The sequence below is a fragment of the Corapipo altera genome, unplaced genomic scaffold (assembly GCF_003945725.1).
Source record: "Corapipo altera isolate COAL_440 unplaced genomic scaffold, ASM394572v1 75, whole genome shotgun sequence".
Taxonomy (NCBI): domain Eukaryota; kingdom Metazoa; phylum Chordata; class Aves; order Passeriformes; family Pipridae; genus Corapipo; species Corapipo altera.
In genome coordinates this window covers 2,670,317-2,697,484 of record NW_020884887.1, presented here as the reverse complement: position 1 = coordinate 2,697,484, position 27,168 = coordinate 2,670,317, and the positions used below count along the sequence as shown (strand labels likewise).

At 38.3% G+C, this 27,168-nt stretch overlaps 1 long non-coding RNA gene across 1 annotated transcript in view; it reads left to right on the top strand.

Annotated features, from left to right (window-relative positions):
• The window catches only part of LOC113947224, a 427,091-nt gene that overhangs the window by 334,659 nt on the left and 65,264 nt on the right, over nucleotides 1–27,168 (top strand). The window contains exon 6 of the long non-coding RNA XR_003527656.1: nucleotides 13,346–13,420. This is a non-coding gene — a long non-coding RNA (uncharacterized LOC113947224). The remainder of the gene's footprint in view (nucleotides 1–13,345; nucleotides 13,421–27,168) is intronic.

Below are 27,168 nucleotides of genomic sequence, written 5' to 3'. Positions count from 1 at the left end.
ATTTGGGGTTGAGTCGACCCTTTCTAGAAGCAGAAACATTGAAAAGATTTGTAGCCCCTTAAGAACTTGGAACCTTCTATTTTCCCCAGGCCCCAGGGTCTCATTTTGTGTAGATGTTCAGTAATAAGCTTTCTGATAAAATTCAGAGAAATATGCCAACATAACATGAGGTAGAGAGATGCTGTCAACAAAGAGAGGGACAATCATCCCTTACAAATCCATTACTTTAATCTAAACCAAGGGGCAGAGTTGCTCTGAGCTTGTCTCAGATCCAGATGGATCACACAACCTCATGAAAGGAAATTGTGGAATCTATTAAATAGAAAGAGGAGACCTGCTGGTGAAATAACTTTAACTGTTTTTCATACTGTTCATACTATTTTAGTCATCATCATCAGATCATCCTATGCCCCTTTTGCTTTAGCTTTTTAAAAGTCAAGGGCTTATTTTTCTAGAAGTCAGTAAATTCTTTCAGTTGAATTACTTTGTCAGGTGGCAAAAGAATTGTCTGGGTGCAAACTTTTATTTTGGATGATGAAGATGTTTCTATCAATTTTAGTTATAGTACAGTTCCCACTCAAAAAAAAAAAAAAAGTAAAATTCCCATAATTTAATATTTTTACTTGGTTCTAGAACCCCAAACATAGGAAAAGCAGAAATATCTGACAAGTAATTCTTGTTTTCTTAATTTAATTTTCTCCACTCTTCCCTCATTGAATGTAATCCTCAGCAGCTCTGGAGATTTGTAGTATCAGGTAACAAAGCTGGGATAATGCAACAGAGCACAAACCCTGGACTGTTCCTTAAAAAGAGGAGAGAGACGACCTCTGGAAGAATAATGCAATTTAGTGCTGCTCCACTGGATTTACTCCTGTTTGTGCTTGTTAACGTTAGAAGGCAAAAAGCCAGACAGCAAGGAGAAAGAAAAGAAGTGTGAGGAAAGTCAAATAAAGGTAAACGCTCAGGAAGATTGCAGTAAATTTAGGACTTGCATATTAGGTTATAAAATTTCCAAGTTTACAAATTAACTGGCATAAATACACATACTAAAACAATTATAAATTATAATTATATTGAAGGCTAAATATAGTATCTTTTTCTTCTGTAGGTCAGGTGCTGATCTTCTGTGAAATAACTCTGGAGAATCTCATTAACAACATACAGTTAGGATTTGTTTATATTTTAATGTTAGAGAATTAGAAAGAATACAGATCAGAATTTTTTCATTCCTAATAATTTTTTTCCTCACTTTTTGTCTCCTCTCTTTTTCCATTTCTCACTAGAGCTTTTCCTCACTGGGACAAGGTGCTGTCCCAGGATACCATCCCCTCTGATTGCTGTGCCAGAGGACAGCCAGTGGTATGTTTGATAGATAAATTCCATGGAGCAAAATGATGAAATTTCGTGTACATTCTAATTTCACTGTAAACCCCCAGGGGTCTGGAATGGTGGGGAATGATGAAGTACAGCTTGAAGCAGGACTTTTCTGCCTCCCAGGTCCTGACTCTATACCCACAAAAGAGCTCAAGATGTCGCCTTTGTTTTAAAGGAAGGCACCTAATGCGTGGATTTATCCTGGCCTGGGGTACAATTCCCCTTGGGGTTTGAATTACCTCGAGTGATTTACAGCTCACACTGAAAGACTCCATTATATTCCCAGGCTTTGTTACTGGCGTGGGCTGGATGATTTAAGATGGTGGTTATCAGAGGTTATTGTGTTGTCTGGATAACGTGAGGAGCTTCCTGCTTGTGTTTCCCACTCCTGTAGTTTTCTCAGCCTCCTATCTGCAGGGTATGTTGGCTGAGCTTTCTGGGAAGAAAGAAAAAAGAAATCCATTGTGGCAACCCAGTAGAAACGAGAGTAATCTTTCAGTGGCCGGTTGTTACTTCTCTTCATTTTGTTTAATCAGATACATGTAGAAATATACTGCATATATGTATATATATATATATATATATATATAAATCACCTCATGGCCACCTTCTGGCATGGGATGCTGTGCAGGCAGTGAGACTGAGAAGCACAGCCCAAAGGACAATCTGGAAAGCTTAAGACACCTGCTTTCCATGATATCAGCTAAAGCTGCTCAAAGGTGCTGGGGTCTAAAAAGTGGTTTTAATCTCCCACGAGTATCTGGAACACATGTTTAAGCCTTTCAGTGATATTGGACATCATCTGCTGTTATTCTGCTTGCTAGTGATACACAAATGTTTATGCAAGTAAAAGCTACAACTCCAAGGCTTCTTCCTGGTCTTTTGTAGAATAGTGATGTGCACATTACTACTCTGTGTGTGTGGGCACATTTCAGATACCCAGAGAAATGCAGAGGTGCTTACCAAAGGAGGTGTAAGTTCCTACTAAAACATATATTGAAAATAATGGGGCACCCGCAGGTTTTTCATTAGAAAACTTGCATTGCTACTAATTGGAAACAGAGTTTCAAGTCTCTTAATAAAAATAACATTTTAATCTCAAGCCTCTTACAGTACTAATCAGTAATTTAAATACTCAGCAACTGGAAGGCCAGTGTTTTTGCAATCTACGTGGGGGTTTGTGTGAGTGTGTGTTAGTTGTTAATAGCTGTTGTCAGCAATCAGCACATTTCAAAGCCAGGTCTAAAGTACTGAGGTAGTGAGTTTAACCTTTCCTCTCATTTTCATACTTGATCACTGTTTTCCCGGAGATAAATGACAAAGACAAGTGGACCAAATGGAGCCTTCTGGTTTCAGTTGTGATCCTTTACTAACAACGCTTATAACTTGACAAACACAGAAAGCATAACATGCTTCAGAAGCTTACAAAATCAAGCTGGATCTCTGTTTTCAAAGTAGCAGAGATTCCAGCCTCTCTCACTCGGTTGTCAGATTTTGATTGACAATGATTTTCCTCCAGTTATCCCCTGCTTCAAAATGCCATGGGAAGGATATTATGCATTCCCAACCTGTCAGCTTTGGCTGCCTTACAGAGTGTTCAATTATGCTCTAATCGAATAGCTGCCCAGTGTAGGCCACATAATGACTTCCTGATTATCTGACTTTAAATGATAAATGAAATGAATATGTAACATTCTTTTCAAATACAGGATAGTCACTGAGCCAAATGAAAACTGATTTTGTGCCCTTTTGTCTCAAAAAAAAAAAAGTTATATTTTATTGTAATTCCATTCAACAGTTGTTCTGCTGCTTGTTTTGCCTTCATTAAGATAAACATGGAATGGGTTATCTAGGAAAATGCTAGTCTTTTTGTTTTCAGACAGATGCTGAAGGTGTTAAACACTGTTTAGATTGTTCTCCTTCTTCTCTTTACATTGACTTGGTAAGGTCAGATTGATATTATCAGTTCCTATTGGGAATATTTCAATACTTGCTGGCACTGCAACAAGTCTGCTTTGAGTAATGTCTTATAAAGACAACATTAAGGTCTGCATAAATTATTTAGTGGTGAGAGTGCTAGATGTTTTTCATTTTCAGTCTGTGGTATTAGTACTAAGCAACCAATACAGCTTTGACATCAAATAAAACTGCTGGGGAGGCTATCCAGTCTCTTTGGCCAACAGTTTATGAGGGGCAGTTTTCTGCAGCACTTCATCTTAATTTTAGATATGATTGATTATGCCAAAATGATCTGTGAAAAGTTGCCTTCATATGAAGACTTAATATAAAGCAGCCTCTGATTTTTGGACATGTTAGTCTGATAGTTGGAGTTTTTATACATCTAGGAATGTCATGTGATGTAATAGATAAAAAGAATATTTGTGTTGCATTTCAGCTCATTTTGAACTTTGTTAATTGGCTGAAGCACCAGCAGTCCAGGCCCAGCTCCTTGATGAAAGATGCACTTTGACCCCATTCTGAGCAATCCATCCCTGAACTCAGTGAGCTCCTAAGCCTGCATTTTGTTTGATTTTCAGCCTAATGTGAAGATACAATAGCCATGGAAAGTTCTCCAACTTAGCTGCAGCAGAACTGTCTTTCCAGTTTACTAATTTTGCCATTATTGTTCTTATTAAGCAGATCATGGCTGGGAGCAGGATCTCAAGGGCCACTTAGTTATTTCTTGAAAACGCTTTAGTGATTGAAATATTTGAGGGAAACATAGGACAGCACTTTGGGAATGACCCTTTCCCTCAGAACTGAAACCCTTTTGTGTAATGGACAGAGTGATGGTGATCCACTCACGATCCAGTCACGACTGTGTGTGTTTGAGACACGTGTGCCTCTGTCAGAGTGGGTGGCACAGGAAGGCTGCACCCACCTCCCACCTGCCCCTGTTTCAGTCCTGGGTGCCAAACACGAACACTGGGGCTGACCTGAGCAGCAGGTCATTTCTGCAAACCAGCAGCTCTACTTTTGAAATCTCTTCTCTATGTTTATGTTGTCCCCCCAAATTTGCATTTCAGCAGGTAATGGTTGCATTTTTCATGCTTTAAAGTATTATAACATAGTTCATGCAGAATTGAATCTTTCTATGATTTGGGGAGGAATGCACTCTGAGAGGGAAGGGGTGGGGGACCATTTCCATAGTGCTCTTGAGAGCTGGTAAGAGGAGAGTGAGCCAGAAAAATCTGGTCAGCAGACACACTAACACTAAGGAGACATTGCAGAAAGCAGGCAGAGAGTCTGGGTATTGGCAACAACTTCATCAAATCACCATTAAGAGATAATAGTCCAGCTCTGCTTAATTTGAGGTAGCAAAAACACCTTTCCGTGTTATACAGCCCCATCAGAGCGTGCTGAAAGTTAATGCAGCCTTAGACTCAGCTGTATTCCTGTAATTTTTACCCAGTTATTCTCTGTATTTTGCCTCTAGGGGCTGGTAATATGCTTTACCAAATTTGAGAATTGAATTACCTGAAGAAAACCATTTAAGTTTTCGAAAACAAACCTTGTGGCTTAGTAGATTGTGATTCAGGAAATCAGAACTCTTGTAATATTTTCTTCTATGTCACAAACAGAGTGACTTGAAAGGAACTAAAGTGATTTTTTTTTTTTTTTAAGGTACAAAATAACATCTGTTTTAAAATGAAATAAGTAATTCCTGAATTCCTGGAAATACATGGGGTTTCTAATTAAACTTCTTGGGTCTACATTGTAACACCCTTTCTAACTACTATCTCACAGTTGGAACACACAACACAGGTGAAACTGAGGGGCACCTGAGCTCTTGCACAGCTAAAGTACTTTCAGTTGCTCAAGTTCACTTGATTTTGTACAGCTGTGCTTGTGATTCTTTAAATTAGCTACAGCTGAGCTAGCTGCAGCTAATGGAGAGTTGCTGTTGTTATTTCCTTAGTAGGTCCGAAGTGAGATGGAGGGAATTTCTGTTTTTTTGATCAGTTAAGGTAGAATGTGTGCATAGAACAAACAAAATTTAATTAATTGAAAGTGTCTTCTTTCTTCTTATTTGCCTTTTTTTTTTTTACTTTACTAATTGTAATTTTGCTAAACTGAGGTAATTATGGTGTGTGTCTATACTGTTGGTGACAGTTCTTACAGTTGACTAGTTTACTCTTCCTAACCCCTTGCACTCCAGCACAATCAGCTACCTGAGTATTTGCCCTGGTTGTTTGGGTTTTTGTTGTTGTTCCTGTTTTGTTTTTAACAAGTAAAGCACTTTTCTGTGTAGCTGCTGTGTTAATTTTAGCAGTGCTTGAGCTCCTTACTTAGAAGTGATACCTCTATGTCTCAGTAATACAGACACACTCTCTGGAATTCAGTAAAGAAGAAATAAATATATGTGTTTTAAAAGGTATTTTGCAAAACTAAATAGTGCAAAATTAAGAAGGGAGAAAGCAATTTCGCTTGTTTCTTAGTTCATCTCTTGTAAATACTTCTTCACTGGGAGCATTCTCAAAACAAGAAAGACTGTAAATACCGTTCTGAGAATTGTGTTTATTAAACAGATGAGGGGAAGAGGAAATCAATCCAAAATGCTTTCTGGCTCTCTTCTCGAGTTGCTGTGGGAAGGATGTGCCAATATATTTTGCCATGCTTTATGATGCATCCCTTTCCCTCTCTTTTGATTTCTTTCCTCCCCATTTCGCTACACTGTCCATAAAGAGAAAACATGAGGGGCTGAGGGGCACTCTTAGAAGGGTGTGAGGACTGGTCATTGCATATTCATGGGGAATTCTGCAAAGAAGGAAAATAGGCAAACAGAAAGGCAGGAACAAGGAAAGATATAGACTCTTCCTAGAGATCAGACAGAAAAAAGGTATCTTGCCTGTTTTCTTCCTTGTCACAGCTCTGCTAAGAGCAAACAGTAAATCTAGTCATAGGACTTTGCTATTTCTCTAATCTAGATAGTAAAATATAAACTGATTTAGGAAAAGCACTATATTTAGTCAGGTAGCCACGTGCACAGATGTTGCTGGATATCTCTTAAAGAAGTAACCCCAGCTAAATTAAATCTTTCTGATGAACTAAAGCAATATGATATGTGTTATAAAATGTCTAGTTTTGAAGCTAAAGAAGATAAAGGAAAATAGTACTAAAACCTAAAGAAGGAAAAGAGGAAAAAAAGGTGACAGAAGAAATCTTTGTTAAGAAATATCTGTAACAGTCTCTCTTCCCAGCCTTTTGTTACACTTCTGCAGTAGGAAAACGTGGGCTAGCCCAGGAGGGTATTACCCTGTTTAGTTGTGTAACACTTCATTGTGCTCCAGAAAGACTAAGTGAAGATGGCATGCAAACTGTTCATCAAGGCCAGTGTGAACACAGAAACACAAAGAGATTTTTCTGAACCTGTACTTAGATTAGGGTGAGCTCTGATGATGTTCATCAGCTTGGCAAGCTGAGATACAGTTTGGAATTTCTATTGCACAAGATGTATAGTTGGTGCAGCCAGAACAGAATGGGAACTTCTATAGAGGGAAAGATGACCTGTTGTTAATTCCTCAGAATGAAGGCATGTTGCTCCTTAATTAGCAAGAGTGCAACATCCAGAGAGGATGGTTCTTTTAAGAAGGATATTTGCCCTTTTATTGACTCTTTCTGAATTGGGATGAGTTAGATTAAATATATAACTTCTTGTTATCGGTGTGTAGGACTCAGGAGTGTGGGGGTATGTGGCATAATGACTGATAGAGCTGTGTTGGCAAGTTGTGCATTTCTAATTGTGTCAAGATTGTTTCCTGTCAGACTCAATTACTCCATGGAAAATTCAGGCACGAGCAGGAGCACTGTGAGCTCACAGCAGCACTCCTTGAAGGCCAGGTGCTGGCCTGCAGCAGCTTTCCCAGCAATTAGCACTTGTTTAATTTTTCATATTTTCTTCTGGTATTGGTTGCTATGTAGGAACATTAAATTAATGGTTAGTGCTTGTGTGGTTGGTACACCAAGTCCTGTGCATTCTGAGGGCATCTAAATTGTCTTTGGCAGGTTTTGTTTGCTTGTCAGGAGTCCTGCATTGGTAAGTGAGAGGCAGTGCAGCAATATGGAACAGTGGTATTGGATCCTCCTTGAGAAGTTTTGAGGAATTTGTTCCTGTGAAAGAGGAAAAAAAAAAAGTCATGGGTGTCATTGAGCCTTGGTGAATATGGTAGATCTAAGTTGTTTGCTTGGTTTTACAAATATTTAGTTGTTTTTAGAAGATTGCTGCTGTAAGTTTGAAGCTGATCCCCACCACACCAACCTGGCCAGGTTGTGCAGCTGGCAGAGTGTTTGCTGTACCCAGGGAAGTGTTAAAATGACCTTGCAATGGAGTGTGTTTAAAATCTGCCTCTTTCATGTTAAATAAATGGGTATGGGGGGGAGGATGGGTCAAATACTGTACAATGACAATTAGGATAATGGGTAACCTGTCATGCAAATGAGTTTAAAAGGCCTTTAATCATTGGGCCTGCAGGAGAAAGGATCTGAATTTATAACTACTTGTTACAAATGCATTAGGAATAAATACTGGGAAAGGGAAAAGAACTATTTAACCTGAAGGAAAATGTGAATAAAAAACCTGAAAGGGACCATCTGGCCATGATCAAAGTGGATCTGTCCTGCCTACTGGGGGATCAAGACTTGCCTTTATATAGTTTCATAGGGTCAGCAGAACCAACTTATTTTAAGGCAGAGTGATGGAAGTTTACAAAGACTGTAAGAATGAGGGTAATTACAATAGCAAAGGATTGTCCAGTTATCCAGAATTTCTTTTCCAGACTGTTTCTTCTTTTCCCCTATAAAAGGATGCACCTAAGTCAAGACATTCCCCTCCTTTCACAAAACAGAAATGTAGCCTTGAACTATTTAACGTGGTGGGAGATTACTGGGTGGCATCACTGGGAGCAGAGAGGGACCATAAATAATCATTACTGCCAGGTGAAGCACAAAGGACTTAAGAAAGAAGAATGAGCTGAAATATTTGCTTTTTTTCCCTTCAACCCTGTCAATGTTGACATTTGACATAAGGCAGGAGAAGGGCTGTGAGCAAAATATAATGATCATAAGCAGCAGCAAAATATATTTCATTGCCCAGCAATGTTGGATATGAATTGTCTCATCATGTGTTAATGGTACTCTAACTACTGAGAATCAGTAGGACAACCACTGGACATTGTTTTTTAAAGAGGAAAATATGACTTAGTGAAGCTTGGTATTTGATTGTTGCAGAAATTTTATGTGAAGCAGTCAGCATTGCATTTACCTTGGAATAAAGCACAGATGTGTATATATATATATCTATATATCTGTCACTTTTGCACTCTAATACATCAGTTATCTGTACTGGTCTTGCTGTCTTGTATTTAGAGAGCATTTTTAAGACTAAATAATTTTTTTTTCCTGGGGATTATTTGAAAAATGTGTATTCAGGAATATGTTCTTAATCAAAATGCTGTACATAATTATGATACTTGGAAGCAGTTTATCCAGGAAAACACACAAGCTGTGAAGCAGTTCCATATATACAGGTTGACATTCTTTTAATGGTCTGTGCTGAGAATAATTTATGGAAACTGGTCTACTTAAAAATGAAAGAGGAGATATAGCTGTTCTTATGTGGGTATGAAAATATCTGAGTAAGGTAGAGTTAGTACAGATATTTTTATTTTTTCTTAAATTCTGAAATTTTTCAACCATTTATGATTCTGTATCCTGGCTGACTTAGCAAAGTTTAAGAAAACCCTATTTCATTACAGACTTCCATTTTGATTATTGTAAATGCAAATAAATTAAGGCAGGAAATGCAGCTGGGATGTACATATTGAAGACTTTCTAGGCAATCAAAAAAGTCTTCCAAAGCAAAATATATGTATATTCTACCTTACACACATTTCTTCAGATAATGAGTTATCTCATAGTCCTTTATGATATGTATACCGAGAAAAAGCCAAAGTATACAGGTACACAGAAAAGAATCCTAAGAGTCACTGTGGTTTCAAAATTTCAAATCAAGCAGAAGGGAAGAGTTAAATCAACAAAGACATTTGGTGTTTTTTTCCTTAAGAAAGTGGTAGCAACACACAGGTAGATTGTACCGAGGAAGTTTGAGCTTTGTGCTGTTTCTCTGCAGATTTCAGAACAGGATACGTGATTTAACACTGAAACATTTGCACACCTGCTCCTTCCAACCCCCACCCCCTCCCTTCTTCTGGATGTACGTGATAAATGACAGATCCTCTCAGATGATATTCATGTGGTACTCCAAAATAATTCTGCAGACATGGTAAAAGCTTTTAGAGACTGTAAAACTGATTATCTCTTCTGTAGCTCTTTTCATCTTCAAAGCACTTACCAACATTAACTAATTAATCCTCACAGCAACCCTCTGAATTAGATATCATTGCCATTATACAGATGAAGGAATTGAAGCAAACACTTTGTGACTTGCTCATGATCACCAAGCCGGTGACAGAGATGGAATTAGAATGCACAGACCTGTGCATCCAGGTTCTCTGGCCCAGCCATCACACCATTCCTCTCTTGAGAAATGTACTTATAGGCATTGGTACCCTCACTGTGGCTGAGGGCTCAGCTTCTGCTAATGAAATTCCTGTTAGGAATTGCTTTGATGGGAAATTTGTTTGTAGTCAGAAAGGCTATTATCTTTTAAACCCTCCTTCAACCGTGTTTTCCTGACTGGTCCAAGTTTGTTGAGAGATCAATCTCTCTTGTAGGATCACTGTCTGCTGACTGCAAACTTCAAAATTAAAGAGCAAGCAATTGTGATGTTTAGGCAGGAAGCACAAACTGAAAAATAACCCTCATTCCTCTGACCTGAATGTACTGGTGCGTTTATCCAACTAAATATCACACAATTGAACCTAAAAACATGCAAATTTACCATATTACTGTAATGAAATAAACCACATGCTAGAAGTCCAGAGGACAGAAGTTTCATGTGTGATTGAGGACTCTCCCACCTCCTTTAGGGGTGTTTTTTAACCATCTCAGTGGCTGATGAGGACTTGGCTGCATTTCTTTGATTCTGAGGGAGTACTTTCCATTTGCAGGACTGTTTGCCACGAGAACAGCTATTTAGCAGTGTGTGCAGAGCAGATGTTGGAGTTGTTGGTGCCATGGCTTTATTGCTCTCTGGTTGGCAGCTGTTGAGTGCCATGGCTGGGGCTGTAGGTGGTTCTCACCAGGGTCAGTGGGATCACTCTGCTCTTGTGTGAGTACAGAGAGCTGCTCTGAGGGGGCAGGATGGGGGCTCAGGTGCTGTCAGTAAGTACTGCTCAAAGTTCAGCAGACAGGCTCTCAAAAAAATTAGGAAGTATAAAATTAATATTTAACCAGATTACTACATTTTGTCTGCTTCATTAATTTTTTATTAATATATGAAAATGCTGTTGATGGAAGTAGTATTGACAGGGTGTATTGTTTTGGTTTGGTTGCTGGGGTTTTTTTTTAATATCTTCTGGTAAATGGAAACTTATCTTCCTTATGAGCACAAACCATCTAACAAGGCATATGGGGCAAATGTTCTAATAAGACAACAATTATTAGGACATGATGCATTAATGTTTTATGTTGTTCATAACTCAGCTTTAAGAGATTAATAATGGAGATGTGAGGGGAATGCTGTCTTAAGTGTTTATGATTATGTTAATATTAAGACATAGTGTAGGAAAGGAAATTGCTTTCAGGTAGTTACCCTTATTGTTTGTAGAGAGAGCATTGTGAAGGAAATGTTCTTTCTATTTTCTTCCAATAATTCTTAAGCAGTTCCGCTCAACTGAAGTGATGGGAGCAATTCTCCATGACTACAAACCCATGAGAACCTATTATAACTGTTCTTAAAAAATAATTCCAAAGTAGCCTGGGCTGCAACTCTTTGGCCCCAAATTACTGGGGAGTAAGATTTCCAGAACTTTAATTCATTTTAGAAATTTCGCTGTTGTTCCTTCTGTGTCTGAAACAAATCCTAATGGCTCAGAACTTTGATGTTATCTGACCTGTGCACTCAGTTTGGCAGACACTCATAAATAAAAAGCTGTCCTTCCAAAAGGTAGAGAAGAATGGTTGGAAACTTTGGGGGTAGTATTTAATCATGGGGACAGAGTGAACAACTGTAAGGAGAAAGAAAGGGTGGAGCATACAGCATGGTGGAGTTTTGTAAAGCTGTTTAGTTGTGGGCATAGCAAAACCGTTCTGAACGCAGATTACTTTTCTACCTCCTTTTTTTAAACCTTAAGCAATTACTGAGTATTCTCCTCTCTTCAAAAAGTCACTGAAACAAAAGTGCCTTTTGTAGGAGAGGAGAATTCTTTGGTGTGTATTAGAAACAAAAACTCTTCAAAGTGGGTTGTGTAATGTTGATGCTGTAGGTAGAACGAAAATGTGGTATTCGTGCTTTAGGGAGTATTTCTATCTGTCCCTCTTCTGTCACAGAGTAAATCTATCTATGTGGCCTTCATTTGGCTCCACTCTGCTGTGCTGAATTTTTGCTTTCTGCCTCTTCTCTTCAAATCTTTATCATATTTTCTAATCAGAACCTAAGCCCAGTAACAGTTGAGTTGAGCTTATAAGATCCTGAAGTGAGATAGGAGTTGAGCAGTACAAGTTCACCTGGGCAGCATTGCTCCTACTCCCAGCACACCACAGACCTGTTTGTGTCTTCCTTCTGCTTCCAAGTGCCTGCACGGGGACTGTTAATGCTCCCACCTAATGTGTGAAACACACGACTGTTTATCACAGCCCAGCAGGCAGGATACAGATATTTTCAAACAGCACTACTGTAGCCTTATCTCAATAGTGCTAATATTATCCCCTGCCAAAACAGACATGAGATATTGAAGTATCTGTAACCATTACAGGATCTCTGCATATTCCTGGAATTTAGCCTGCAGCAAGTCTGTCATCCACGGTGATCCTGATGCTGCAAGAAGCAGCTTAAAAGTGTCGTCAGGGCAGTGGTGCTGACTTAAAAGCGGTGTGGGCACTTCTGACCTGTGAATTGAGATGTGTCCATTAAACCAGGTTGACTGCTTTTCCACCTTCCCTTCTGCTTCCTTATTTCCTGATAGTAGTCCACTCTCCTGTCAGATAGAGGAGAGGTTCAGGTCATAGCCACAAACAAGCTGGAATCAGAGCTAGGCTTCAAAGCTTTCTAATTTTAATACTAAAAAAAGTAAACAAAATAAGTTCTACTCCATCAAAATCTATTGAAGTTTTGGGAAAACTTTCATTTCTTTATTTCTTCTGTCTGGATTGAACCTAACACCGTAACTCAGGAAAAGAACAACTCCAATACTGCAAACCTTTTTATGTGTTATTATCTACAATATTTGTGTACAGCAGAGCTCAATTACACCACGATTGTGCAGAGATCCAATCTTCACACTGTAATGACTTCCTGATGGTCTGTCTATAAATGATAAATGAATAGAATATGCCACCTTCCAGCTGCACATCCCACAAAGTTTATTACTGCCTGAAAGTGCTTTTTATTCCTTGGGTGGGTGGGGAGGTGTAGGAGGAAGGTTCAAAACCTTTATGTTGTACTTTTTTCCAACCTGTCCTCAGGTTATGTTATTTGGATATATATATATATTTCCAGTGTTGTGCAACCTCCCTGAAATACATCTTCCTGAAATTCAAAGGGGGGAAATGGCTGTATGGGGTTAATCTCAGGATTTTACAAAAGAGTTTAGATCAAATCAAAACCCTTGGCTATTGGTGAACCACAGGTTCTTCTTGATCATGTAAGTCCCTCCATCACCCACTCCAGCATGGCACTTCTGAAATGCAGAAATCTGTCACTTCTGAGATAAAGCCACTAATCCACCTCTCTCCTTGACACATTCTCTGTTCAGTGGGCAGATTTCTTATACGGATATTTTCTGTCACTTTTGCCAGTACTACCTCTGTGTCATAAGCTGATGGCTTTAACTAGTGATTTTCTGTTTTTCAGATTCAACAGAGAAGTCCAAACACCTCTCCGTGAAGTGTTTTCAGAGTTTATCCCCTGCTGAAAGTCTCCTCTAAGGTAATGGTTACAAATGACAGCAGGTGTATTGTAAACAAAGTTTCTGAAAAATGTTTCTTGCTCATCCAAAGACCTTGTGAATTCTATAGTCTACATTATTTCTCTCAGCACCTGCAGCACTCTCTGTTAATTTTGCTGGTTAAATATCCATAATTTTCTTTGTTCTGGTTATTTTTCATGAGTTTTTCTCTGTCCTCTCTGAGAAGTCAACGTGACTAGCGCCTTTAGCTGTTCCTACTTTTTTTGCCACATCCTCTCAAGTATTTAGTTTACTTCTCTGTTAAAAATATATTTGATGTTCGTTTTCAGGTGCTTGTGCACTTTATTTCTGAAATAATTTCCGTCTAGTTTGGCTGTGGTTTGTATATACACTCATTGACTGTGTGAATTTCAAAAGGGTTTCAAGTGTAATGGTTGTTTTGGGATTCTTTGGTGGAATGTTATTATGTCCAAAGCTTTAAGACTGTGTATATAAATGCACACTTCTGTATGCATACTTGTATATATACACCTGTAACTTCTGTTCCTACGCTGAAAACAAAACTTATGCCTAAAGCACTAGGGGAGATTGTTTTTTGAGAAGAGAGGACATTGTGATGACTGTAAGGTTCCTTCTAATCCATTGATCTACCTCCTGAGCCTTGGTGATAATTCTGTGCTTTGCAGAATAAACAATATCTGTTGTATTACAGCCCAGCCTGTAGTCCTGGGTTTTTGAGATTCCTACTGACACTCGCAGCTGTCTGCTCCCATCTTGGGCTTCTTTTACCAGGAAGTCTTATTATTTGGGAAAATAAAAATGTATATGTTATTCTCAGTGCTTTGGCTCCTTGTTGAAAATTAGAGACATAGGATGTAATCAGGAGTCTTTTCAAGTGCTTGCACTGATTGCTGTTACTGTATTGCTGAGGTGGTAAGTTCCTGACCATGCCTCACTGGTTTGTAGTCTGCTGTTGTAAGGTATGACTGAGGAGGAGTTTTCTTTCTTCCTGTGGCTACACTAGCACTTCTAATTTATTTATTTCCCTAGGTGTTTAGTGATGTGTTTTACAATATGGTTCTTTTTCACAGCAAAAAATGATCTTGTCAGCTGAAGATCATGGCACATATAAACTGGTGACATGAGGAGTTGTGTGTGCCTGTAGCTTCCCTTTCCACTTGCAAGTCAGAGATGCACTGAGAGACGTATTTCTTAGTTCTGAGCTTTGACATAGTAACACCCAAGGATGTCACTTCTGTGATTTCACTGTTTGGTTTTGGGGAGACAAGTGTGATAGTTACAGGTGATCACAGGATTGCTCACACATGCAGGTTATGTAGAACTGCCAGAGGAAAAATCTGCAGCCCGCACACGGCACAGCCAGGCAAAATGTTGTGTTGGAAGGCTGAAATATTTAAACTGATTATACTGGGAAAAGCAGTTGTCAAATCGGAGAAAATTAACCAAGGCAAAATACAGTCAGAAAGCTAGAGAAACAGTTACACTGATTAAAATCATAATCCTGTCACCTGACTTTTTAATTTTGTCATTGTATGTTGCCCCATCATCTTATCCCAATGAGTGCCAGCCCCCGTGATCCCAAAGGCTCTGGAATTTGTAATGCTAATGCATCATAACCTGTGAGCAAGTTGTTGGATCTGATCTCTCACTTTCTCTCCTGAAAGGTCATCAGTCTCTAAGCAGGTCTCAAATATTCAAGTGCACTTTTCAGCTATGGACTCAGATTTTGTGCATGCCTTAATTATTCAGCACTGATAACAAGGGGAGAAAAACAACTCGAAATGTGATGTTTGTAGCATAGGCCATCCCTTAAATTGTATTCATTATGCTTGTTCCTTTAGATCCCTAAATGAATTGGTCTGATTGCTCAAGAGGGCAACAATTGGGAATAAATAGCTATACTACTAGGGTTTTTTAATAATAAATGTATTAAAAAGAGGTAGATGCAATGCAGAAGATATGCCCCAAACAACTGAATTCGAATATACTGTAGTGATCCACGGGGATTTTTTTTGCATACTGCACATTGACAGGGTGTGTTAGTACAGCTTCTCATGAGATGGAAATTACACTTAAGGAAAATTTAACATAAATTTCAGCAATGCAAAGCCCCGTTCTCTAGGGAGGTTTTTGTTGAGATTCAGGTAATTGAAGAGCTCATGGTTTATGCAGAATTGTTATTTCATACCTTTCTTCTGCCTGGGAATTCTTAGTTTGTATCTTTAGTATCCCTAAATGGGATCAGTTCAGTTTGGAACTTGGTTTCAGTCCCAGAGTTATTTAGGCTCTGGGATTGGTCCACAAACCACCTTGGAGGTCAGTTGAGGAAAGGATTGGTCGGGCAGCTTCTTTTGTCTCTAGAAGTTTCCACTCCTTCTGTCTTGCTTTGCTGCCTCATATAATGCATAAAAGAACACTTCCAAAATGGCATATTTGTGGAACTACTTTAAAAACTTAAAGTAGATTGGTTTTGAAACTATTGAAAAATAGAAGAAAATAATTTAAATATAAATGCAAATATTGAAGTAGGTACCTAGAGGAATTATAAACCAGGATTTTTGCCAATCGTGGATAAAAAACAAAGCTGTTGTAATTGCTTGTGTCCTGTGAAAACACTGGATAGAAAGAATAAAGAATTACTCAAGTATTTTGGACTTCTCAATGGCAATCAATATTTGCTCATTAATGATGTTGGGGTCGGTTTTCTGGTGCGGATTTTTTTTTTTCCAGATACATTAAATGTCCCATTTTATAATAATTTTCAGCTAACAGCACTTAGATCCTGTGGCAAAGCATTTTTTTTTCTTTTCTTCCTCAAAGTTTTTTTTTTTTTTCCTGTCTATAATTCTTTCAGAAAATATCTTATTGTAGTTTGGTTCCTTCAAGTGTACTACCCTTGTAGCAGGGCATCCACTTCCAAGAAATTTTGATGAGAATACTTCACAGCCAGCTACAACTATTTATAACCTTGAGGCTCTCTTTGATCCTAAATCGGCTTTGAATTACCATTTTAGTTACACTGGAGGGAAAAAAAGAGATTTTTATCATATCCAGAATATAGGAAAACTGGGAGGATGCAGTTATTTTGAGGTTTGTATTACTAATTATAGCAACTTATTACAATACATTGTTGCTGGCATTCCACAATACTTGTTTGAATGGAACTTGTTTTGCCATTTAACATGTTCCAGCATTAGTTCTTTCTTTAGCAATATATGATTTGATAGATTATTTGTGTTATGCTTTTTAATAATTGCTGAGATTTGGCTGCTGAACGCTCTCAGATTTTCCTTTTTGTAAATGTTAATTGAAGGGAGTAGGGGGCAAGTTGGGTTTTTTATTCAGCTGCCTGGTGTTCCTGTTGATCAGTGAGTAAACAACAAAAAAATATCCAACTTGATATTTCAACTTTATGATTAACCTTTTCATCAGTGTAGGGAAATTAAATGGAATAGTTGTTCTTCTCTCCAGTATTGCATCCTGTATTTAATACCAAATCCATCCTTGTGCCAATGTCTTTAACAAAACAGAAAGAGGGGCTGCCCAGGTAGCTGCATATTATTTTTTTGCAGTTTTGCCAAGGAACATCTGAAAAAGAAGTTGTTGAGGAATAGAATCTCCCTGTGACTCCTGTACCAAAGCCTGCAGTGATTATAATAGCAGATAGTCCATTAAGAGACACTGTTCTCACATTAATGTGGAGTCTCCAAACTGTTCACTTTTCTCCCTCTAGATTTCTTGGGCAATAGTGAGGTATTTTTCATGTCAGTAGTGTGGGAGCTTTATAATCAAAGGTTGCATTCACTTAATGCTAGTCTCTGTTTTAAGTATAAAGAGAAGAGACCTGAAGTAGAATATGAAAGCACTGTGGTGGTACTGTAATCTCCAAAGGTGTTAATCAGAAAATGCCAGCAGACATCTTGAAAGAGCAAAATGCAAATAAAGAAAATAAGGAGACAGGCAGTTGTGTAGAAATGCCAGAGGACTGTGGCATATTTTATTTTTATACTTTTAAGTTCAAAGTAGATTTTTGAGGAAAGGTCTTGGAGCAACACGGTTTTGCTTGTTAAGTTGGATTAGCAGCTCTACATGTGCATTTTTACTCAAAATTACTGAAGGTACCAGTTCTTCACCTACTGTTCTAGCAGATATCTGTGATAGTGAGACAGTGATAGGCAAAAGCAGGAATAAAAATGATGCTTAGTTACACAGCAACTTCAGTGTAAGGATTTTTGCATACAGTCTGTGCATCTGCAAGTGCAACAGAGAGGCTGGGACTTACTTATTTCTAAATTCAACCAGCAGCTTTTGTGTACTTTGAAAGGACATGTGTGTTAAATAGGAGGGGAAAACAATATACTCTTAATGTAATATTTGAGGTCCAAAATCTCCTATGTATAACTTGGCTGCAAGGTTGGTCATACCCTGTGTTCTTTAGAGAGTGTTTACACAAATAGTTTGCTCATTCATCTATTTATAAATATTATTTGTGCAAATGATGAAACAAATATTTGTTCCCCTTGCAGTACTACTATTTCTATTTGAATTAGTAAAAGAATAATTAATGTGTAGATATCCTTCAGCTAATACAGAATAAATTTCTACCTGCAAAATTCTAGTTTCAGATTAATCCCTTTCAATCATTACAGTTTATTTTAGGTGTCTAAAAGCTATAGATTGCTGCTGTATGGTTACACCTTGGCCAAAAATGAACAAAAGAGTGACATATGACTGATGCTCCCCTGTGCAATTATATTCCCGTCAGTGAAAGAAACTATTAGAAACAAGAAAATACACCCTAGAGCTGTAGCAAAGTCCCTGTTTTTTGGGTGAGGAGCTTGTGATTTATCCAAGAGATGTTGTATTGTAGCACAGTGGGGCTTTGAGAGACAGCTCATCATAATCTCTGGGGCCATGACCTGACAGATTAAATAGAACGATGAGTTTGTATTGTCAGAGCAATTCTGTCTAGAGGACAAAACATTTTATTTAGAGGGTAGATTGATGGGATTAAAGCTTTGCACTTATTTACTTTACACACTCAAATTTACTGTAAGATGTTTTTTATTAAACCAGCCACTGGATTGCTAAAGGAATTATTTTAGGACAGATGATTTCATTTAAATGAAAAGTGAAGGATCAAAACCCTCAGAATTCATTAGTAAACTCAGTCCCTGCCATTCCTTTCTTCAAAAGCAACTTAATCTTTCCTTATTTCATGTTTATTTTAACTTGCAGACTATTTGGAAGAACTGGAGGCATGTAATTCTGTCTCTACATTCATTTTCAGCACTAAATAAACTTGGAATGCCACAAGGTATCTGAATAATCAGAAATTCAAATAATTCTTAAGGTGGAGAGAGATGCTGTCTGTTTTCTTTAAATGCTTTTGACAAATGGCACAAATAAATTGTATCTATTATTTGTTGTCCCTTTTCATAGCTACAAAGTTCTGCAGAATAAGCAGATAAATGTAGCATGAAAGCATATATCCTTTTCACAAATTTAATTCCTTGCTGTAAGAAAATTACCTAAATGTTTAAATAAAGAGTTTACACAGAGATCCTTTTCATTGTCTTTCCCTTTCCCTGTAATTCTCAGCAGGTGTTCAATTTTTTTTTTTTTTCACTTTAGACTATCAGTGTAAAGGAATACCAAGAAATGTGTTAGTTTTAGATAATCCAAAATTCCCTTTGCTCAGCTTCTTAGTTCATAGTTATCTGTGTGAATTAGAAATCTATTACCGTGTGTTCATCTTTCACCCAAATCTATTCACCAAGCATCAAAACTCATCAGTGAGATGGAGTAATGCCATTTAATTAGTCTTTGATATACAGTTAAATTAGGTCTTAATAAGGGGTAGTGCATCCTAAAATCAATTATCTCGCTCTTCTTAATAAGAGCAACTAATTAGTAGGTAAATCGCCACAGTTCTCCTTTTATCCTACAGTTTTTACAATCTTGTGGAGGAGATTAGGCTGAGGAAATTACTCCCTGATAGCTCAGAGAAATTTTAAGGCATACCTTTGAAAATGTTTTTCCAAGCAAACTGCAGTATAGAAAAGAAACAAAAAAGAAATAGGAAAAAAATCCACTTGATTTCTTCACATTTTTTTACCCAATTCCTTGTCAGAACCAAAGCAAGCAGGAAGAAGGAGTAGCCCTGCCTATTGCACCCTATTAATGTACCATGAGTGTCTGTCCTGGTGTTCCTTCCAATGCAGTCATCAGTTAACCAAAAGATCTGTTTTCTTCATGGAAAATTGTGCAGCTGCAAAAAAAAAAATAATAAAAAAAGGAGACCTCGTGGGCTCTAAGCACAATCTTTACAAGATATGATTTTATGTGGGGAATGGCTTTTATTTTTGATAAAGAATCAGAATCCCAAAGCAGAAAATAATTGCCACACCATACAAAAGTGGCACAGTGGTCATGGAAAAAGTCTATTTTCCTGATTACAACAACTGAACAGCTGGGAAAAACCTCATGGATGGAGAGTATTGTGAAGGATGCTGAGGTTTTCCTCACAAGTTCCATCTGTCTCCAAATGCTACTGGATATCTACTGACTTTGAGAGACCCTAATTTCATCCTGTCACATAGGCCAGTATACGGTGTATTGCCTTAGATTGTCAGATTTGATGGCACCTTACTGAGGTTTTGCTTTCAAAAGATGGTGTAATTCACTTTCATTGGATATTTCTCTTTTTTTTTTTTTTTGTCATGGTCAAAAGTTTGAAGGGAACTCAAGGACACGCTTGTGATTAATCAACAAATGCAGAGGCTTTTTTTTCATTCTTTTTCTGCTGCTACTACATCCTGCATATACTAGTCCCCTTCGCACTAAACTTCCTTGCCAAGCATGTCAGAGAGATTTTATAACTGTGAAAGTGTGATGTTATTGCTTCAGTTTCCCTTATGCTTATTGTTGCAGCTTTTCTAGACACTTTCTGGTGTTAGTCATTAATGACAACACAGTGCCCCCGTTTAGAGAGTCTGAGGTTGCCGTCTGTTCTTTGTTTTTCCTCCCTGCTGAATTACTCATGCTTTCTGTGGAAGGAAAAGTTCTGAAGGCAGCCATTCCTCTCCAGGAGACTTCACAGAGTGATATCTATTCCCAATTCAAGTGCTCAGCCCAGTATTTCAGCTCATGATCTTCACAGTGCCAGAAGCTGGGAGAAGCAGTCCAACTGTTTGACTTTTAACTGGTCTGGGACAGGTGATTATAGTGTGAATGTCTGAGTCTCCAGGCAGTAACATTTGCGTTGGAATCTCTGGTGTTGTGTCAGTGATCTGCTTGTTGGTGATGGGTTTAGGCAGCAGAGAAGAAAACCAGACGTGCTGCCCAATTTCCTTCCCTACTCTCTGTGTGTGACCAGTAGAGAATCTGCACACAAAATGTTACTGAGCCTCAATATAGTGCAGGTACCAAAGTCTGTGCTCTGTACACATGATAATAAAATGAGTCACAAACTGACTGAGCACTTACAGCAAATGCCTTTGCCAGTGAGGGAGGTGGAGGTGAGGGTGACACACAACTAAAACCCCGGTGAACACTATTTTGGGCTTGCCTTTGGTACCTCAGATGACTTCTCAAGCCTTTTTAGCTTTTCTGACCCCCTCCTCAGCAGTGGAAAATTAAGATGGGGTGGAGATTTTAGTAATCCACAATCCAAGGCAGATGCATTTTAAGCATCTATGTTAAGCCTGCTTCTGCTGATGGCCTCGTGTTTGAGGACTGAAGGAAATAAAATTAACTTAGAGTATGGTTTCATGACCATGTTTGCTATACATGTGGATGTCAAGTTTCTGGATGGACACTCGTTGGAAACTTTAATCTATTTTAAAAGCATATACTTGTTTGTTTTTTTTTTTTTAAATGAAGTTGAAATGGTGAACTAGAATCATAAAATCTTAGAATGGTTTGGGTCAGAAAAGACCTCAAAGATCATTTAGTTCCAATCTCTCTGCCATGGGCAGGACACCTTCCACTAGAATTAGACTAACTTTTAATTAGTAATGAGACACTGTGGATAGTTGAGGAAAAAGCCATTAACCATGTTCCAAGCATTCTTGTTCATATTTTGAATTTTGCCTGTATGCAAATTATCTTTAAAAGCAGAGAAAGTCAACAGGCTTTGAAACACATCTGGAGAATGTAAAATATCAGAAATCCTTCCACTGATCTCTGCAGCTTAGATCTGGTTCAAAATGGGGACTAAAAGGTCATCATCTCCCACTCCTCCTTTTCCCCAGCTGTACAACCTCTGTGAAGGCCAAGTTGGAACCCAAAGGGGTCACTGGAGTTTAGCAGGGTTTCAGGAGCAGCTGTGCCCCCAGGCCTCAGAAGCAACTTTCTATTACAGTGGTTTTTGATTGGCAACAATAGGTTTGGATCAAATTGTTGGCATAATAAGTATTAACAAGCTGTTTAAGTAGTAACAGGAGGTCATTTTGCAGAGTGAAAATGAATGTTAATAGTTTTGGTGGGGTTTTTTCAATTTTGCTGTGTAGTCCTGACAAAATTATTGTACCAGTTTTATGTTCTCTTCCACATATCTCTCTCCTTTTCCTGTTTTGCAGTGGACCTGGTGGGGTAGGAATCTTTGTTCTTTCAAAACTTTTGAGGGTTCATGTCATGCAAGTTTGAGAAAGTGTCTAAGTCAGTATGTTTGCAGTTAAAAAAAATTCATTATTCCTTAATGAAGAATAGCTGAAGAGAAATAAGAGCTACCTGTGTTCTTTTCTACTCCTTAGTATAATAGCAATGCATCTTTTCCCTGCCGAAGGGCACGGTGGACTCAGATGAAATCACCAATGTCATCTCCAAATGCCCTCTTTGTCTCTCCTTTGACAGCTTTTGTTGTGTGACCCCCAGCTCTGCGAAGTGAGGTGGGCTCTCCTCATCCATTACATTTATAGATCAGTGCTGCATGTTTGATGTAAAAGTGAAAAAATTATTGGCTAAAATTGGCAACCTCTGTTTGGTGCCAGGAATTATCAGTTGAGCAGGTCTGTTCTGCTCTCTGTCATCTCCTCTCCTCGGAGAAGCTCGGACATTGTGCTGCTGTCCCATTGCTGTGGTTATATCGTGATTTACACCTGCAGCTTGGGAACAGCAGCACTGGGAGCTGTTTGACAAGTGGCACTTTCACTGGGAAACAAGTCAGGGATGCACTTAGAGTGATTAACAGGGATTGCCAGTGTTGGAAATGGAGTTGGTGCCTGAACAGTTTGCCCTAAGTAGAGGATCAGGGGGTTCTGGATTGTTTTCATAGGAAGAAGTCTCACTTCAAAAGTTGTTTCTCTTCCCCAGCTCATGCTGGTCTCTTTAGGATCCCTCCATCAGTGGAAGAGCGAACAAAAAACACCTACCTCGTTGTGGGTGTATTACCTGTGTAAGGTTCATGCTTTAATCAGTAGTTTATATGAAACTTTTGGTGATGTTTGATGCAGTTGCTTTCTGTGTGTATTATTCCAAAGACTGATTCCAAAATCTAAGACCAGGGGTCTCTATTTAAGAAGATTTTTCTGAGGCATTTAGTTGTTCTGTTGGGTAAGTAAAGGAAAGAAAGTGTCAATACAAGAATAAAGCCTTTACTGCAGTTACAGCTCTGACTTGGTGCAGAAGAAGAACAGGCAGCTTTGACATTGGGTGACAAACTTGCCCACATGTACTTATTTTTATCCTGTCTTTGATTATTTGTCATATGGATTTTTTCATACATTCCAAAGGTAACACTTGAGGCTTGTGTATGTGTTTTCTGCTGTTCTCTTGAGGTAACCATTTAGAGCCTCACTCCAGGTGTCAGAGGCCTGGTTTAGAGAAATGCTTTGCCTTAAGGACGCATACAGGTGCTAAAGCAAAATGAAATTTGAGTCATTAGAACAAAATCTCCCTGACCTTAAGATTAAATGGTCATGGCTGCAATGGCCTATGGAGTTGCTTATCATGAACTTTTCAGAATCCCGCTCTTAACCTTATTATGATTCAAATTAAAATGTTATTTAAAACCACCAGACCTCATTGTGGGCAGAGACCAGTGACTTTCCTGTCCTTTCCCCTATATGACTTGTTGAATCATGCATCAGTGCAAAGGGTGTATAAAACACTGCTGAGGAAGAAACACTCTTCAAGTATTTAAAATGAACTTTGTGTTGATATAAAGGACTACACAGAGTAACTGGTGATAAAAATCAACTGTAGGGTGGCCGCATCCTGGTGTTTAATATTAACAAAGGATTGGTTGTTCATCTAGGAATGTACTTGTGGCTGTGTGATTTGTCTTCTCGTTCCATATCTTCTCACTGACAATGAGCTGGGCTGATTTAAAGGCTACAATTGTGATCAGAACCATGAGATATCACAGGTTGAATGTTTTTACATATTCATCTTTTCAGGAGGAATTTGATTCCTGTCCTCCCTCTCTTCTTTGAGATAAAGCCTTCTAGCCTCTCTGGGAGTCTGGGGAAAACCAAAAATGTCAGCAGCTGTACAACAAATTATAAATTTCACCTGCGTTTAAAATTTAATTTAAAATAATCTAACCTTGACTTTTTAAATGCCAGCAAGTTTGATGTTTCTTTTTACATGAATTTGAATTTACTTCCCTCATTGATAGATGGCTATAAATATTCTTTACTCCATTGGCTGTTAATCATTTTATGTTTCATCTCTGTGCTTTGGGTAAACAGAACCGTATAAAACAGTAACTGAAGAGTAACTTTCTTATCATGTTGTTTCTTTGCTGCTTCAAGGATTTCATTCCCTGGAGTTTTTTCCTGTTGCTTCTCACTTAGATCTACAGTTTGCCTTCTTCTTTCCCTCTTAATTTTCTCCTTTTAACTCTCAGTTTCTCTTTAATTTTACAGTGCTCTCCTCAAAACACACCACAGTGCTAGGATGAAAATGGAGCAATGTCCTTCTCTCTTCCTTTTCCACTTTTCTGCCTCAGGCTTGAGGATTTGCCCCTCTCCAGGGGGAAAGCTTATTACAACCCAAGCTGAGGGCAGCATGTAGCAGTGACAGTAAATTCAAAACTCTTCTAAGCCTCTGTGGCTTTACGTCAGGGGAGGGTGAGCTCAGCAATACACTCTTTTCCTCAGTGCACTGATGACACTGCCAAGCTGCTCAAAGTCCTTTGCACTGAGGAGAAGACTGGGGGACCAGAAAGGAGGATGGCACAGGGCAAAGCTGTGAATGGGGATGGCTGTGGCAATTATCAGGTTAGTTTTCCACTCTCAGCAGCCTTTTTCCCTTGCACAAACTTGTGCTCCACCTCTGGCTACAGCTGTCAGACGGCTGGGTAAACATGTAAATAGTAATTGACTTATCTTGACCCATTGTTGAATTTCAGAAACAAGTTATTTAACAAATGAATGTCAAATGCTTTCCCCTGATTTGTGAATTGTGCTGCTGCTGCATGGGAAGTGTTATGACTTTCAAGTTAGAGTTTAATAATGAAGTCGTTGTGTGTTTGTTACCATCCACCATGACCATAATTAATCCTGACTGAATACTACACATTTACACTGGAATCTTGGGTTATCAGCTGGATTTTTTTTCTTTAGGAAAGAATATTAAGGTGTGTTGCACATTGTCCAGTCCTGTTTGATGTCACCAGGGTAATGAGAACATTCTGTACAGTTGCCATTCTTTTTTTAACTTCAATGTTACCCTTAGCATTGTGGTGCTTGTAGACTTTTATTTACACAGAAACACTTATCAGGATAAGTGCTTTATTCAGTATTTTTCACTTCATATTGCAATTATGCTATCTGAAGATGGGATTACATAGTGCACTTTCAGATATGAATATGGATTGTTTTGCTGCAAAGTGGTGGATCACGTGTGTGCTTTCTGCCATCGAATATGGGAAATGCAAAAACAAATGTAGAAGAGCAAATGTATCAGATGTAGAGCTTTTATCTTGCTAAGGAATTCAGTAAAAAATTATTGAAATTCATGCTCTTATTTTGCTATATTTCCATTTTGGCCAGTAGCCAGTTTTATCCCCACAGTGAGCATGTGCACGCTTTTCTGAATGACACATATTTAAAACTTGGTACTAATCTTTCCTTTCTTGAAGACCCCCACGATGTTACAGAGGATCAGGGGGTTCTGGATGGTTTTCATAGGAAGAAGTCTCGCTTCAAAAGTTGTTTCTCTTTCCCACCTCGTGGTGGTCTCTTCCTCAGCTGGGCTCACGTGTCCCTGGAAGCTCTAATAGGTATTTTGCTGCCATGGATTCTGCATTAGCTGCACGACATTAATGCTTTAAGCTTTTAAGGCTTCTACTTTTTTTATCTTTAGAGTACAGGTGAAGATTACACACCTTTCCCTTCTCTTGTGCCTTATGGTCTGCTGCAGAGAAGGGAGATACAACTAGTCATGGGCTAAAAGCTTCTACCACAGCAAAGAACATTAAACTTGTCTGTATATATCGAAACTCAGAAAAGAAATACTTTGACCTTCTAATTCTTTTAAACCTTTGTTTACTGAAACTCTTTCTACCTGTGTGTCCTGCATGGCCTACCTGGGTTTGAGGGCATTCTGGAAACAAGGAATCCATCAGCCCTATGAGCTGTCTGCAGTCTGGGTCCTCTGTGTGACCAAGTGGTGGTGTTTATTCCTGCTCCAGTAATCTTTAGGCTATCATTGTGTTTAAAGAGGTTTTTACCCAAAGGGGAATTACATTTTCATATTATAAGGCTCATTTGGGTCCTGATCCAAGAGAAATTATTATTCAGAGGCTCTAAAGAACTGACAGATGTGACAGTATTGCTGTCCTCACTTATAAAAAGTAATTTTCATATATTTGCCCCCTGGTCTTTGTCTTCATCATTGATGTTGGATTTATCTTTGCCAGCTGCCTTGTCTGGAGTTCTCAGCTTCCTTTAAATGTTGCTGGACATTTTGTCCATTCCTTAACCAAGTCTGAAAGGTCAGGGACTGCTAAAACATTGAGGGTAATATTCTCCATGTTTATAGGTCAGAATCTTTCCTTCTTTCCTCTGTTTTTAGTACAGGGTTTAGCAAGACAAAATCAGCTACTGCCTTAGCACAGATAATCCTGTGTACTCAAATAGGAAACAAACCTGTGTGAACTGTAGCAGGTATGAAGCTATGATTTGAATAGTATTGGTTTATTTCCTTTTAATTGTTTGACACAACAGGTGTTCACAGTTCCAAGTTTGCTCTCATAACCATGAAAAAAAAAACCATTTGGTATTTATATATATATATATAAATTATATGTAGTGGAGAAGCAGGTTCTGTCCTGCATTAGGTTATGGATTTTGTGTGTTTTACAAAATCAACAACATAAATAGGCAGATCTGTGTCTTGAGTAAATTTTTACATCCTTTCTAAACTTACCTCTCATGTAGGTCAGCTCTCATGACAGTTTCCTGATTTTTAGCACAAGAATACTTATTTTAGTACCTATTTATTTTTTTATATTCAGTTCAGAAATACAAATGTAATCATGAACGAAATGAAGAGCAATTAAGTTTAAAATAAAGTCTAAAATGCAGCACTCTTCTTGTGATTTACGAAGCACATTTATGCAAAACCTGAATATTTAAAATAATTTAACCATATTTCTTCTGTTTATCGGTCTAGAAAGAAATAATCTATAACTAATTAGGATACTTAATTTAAATACATCACCTTTAGAAATCAATTTAAAGTCAGTTACCAGTGTTTGCTTTTTGGTTTTGGATTTTTGTTGCGTTTTTTTAATTAT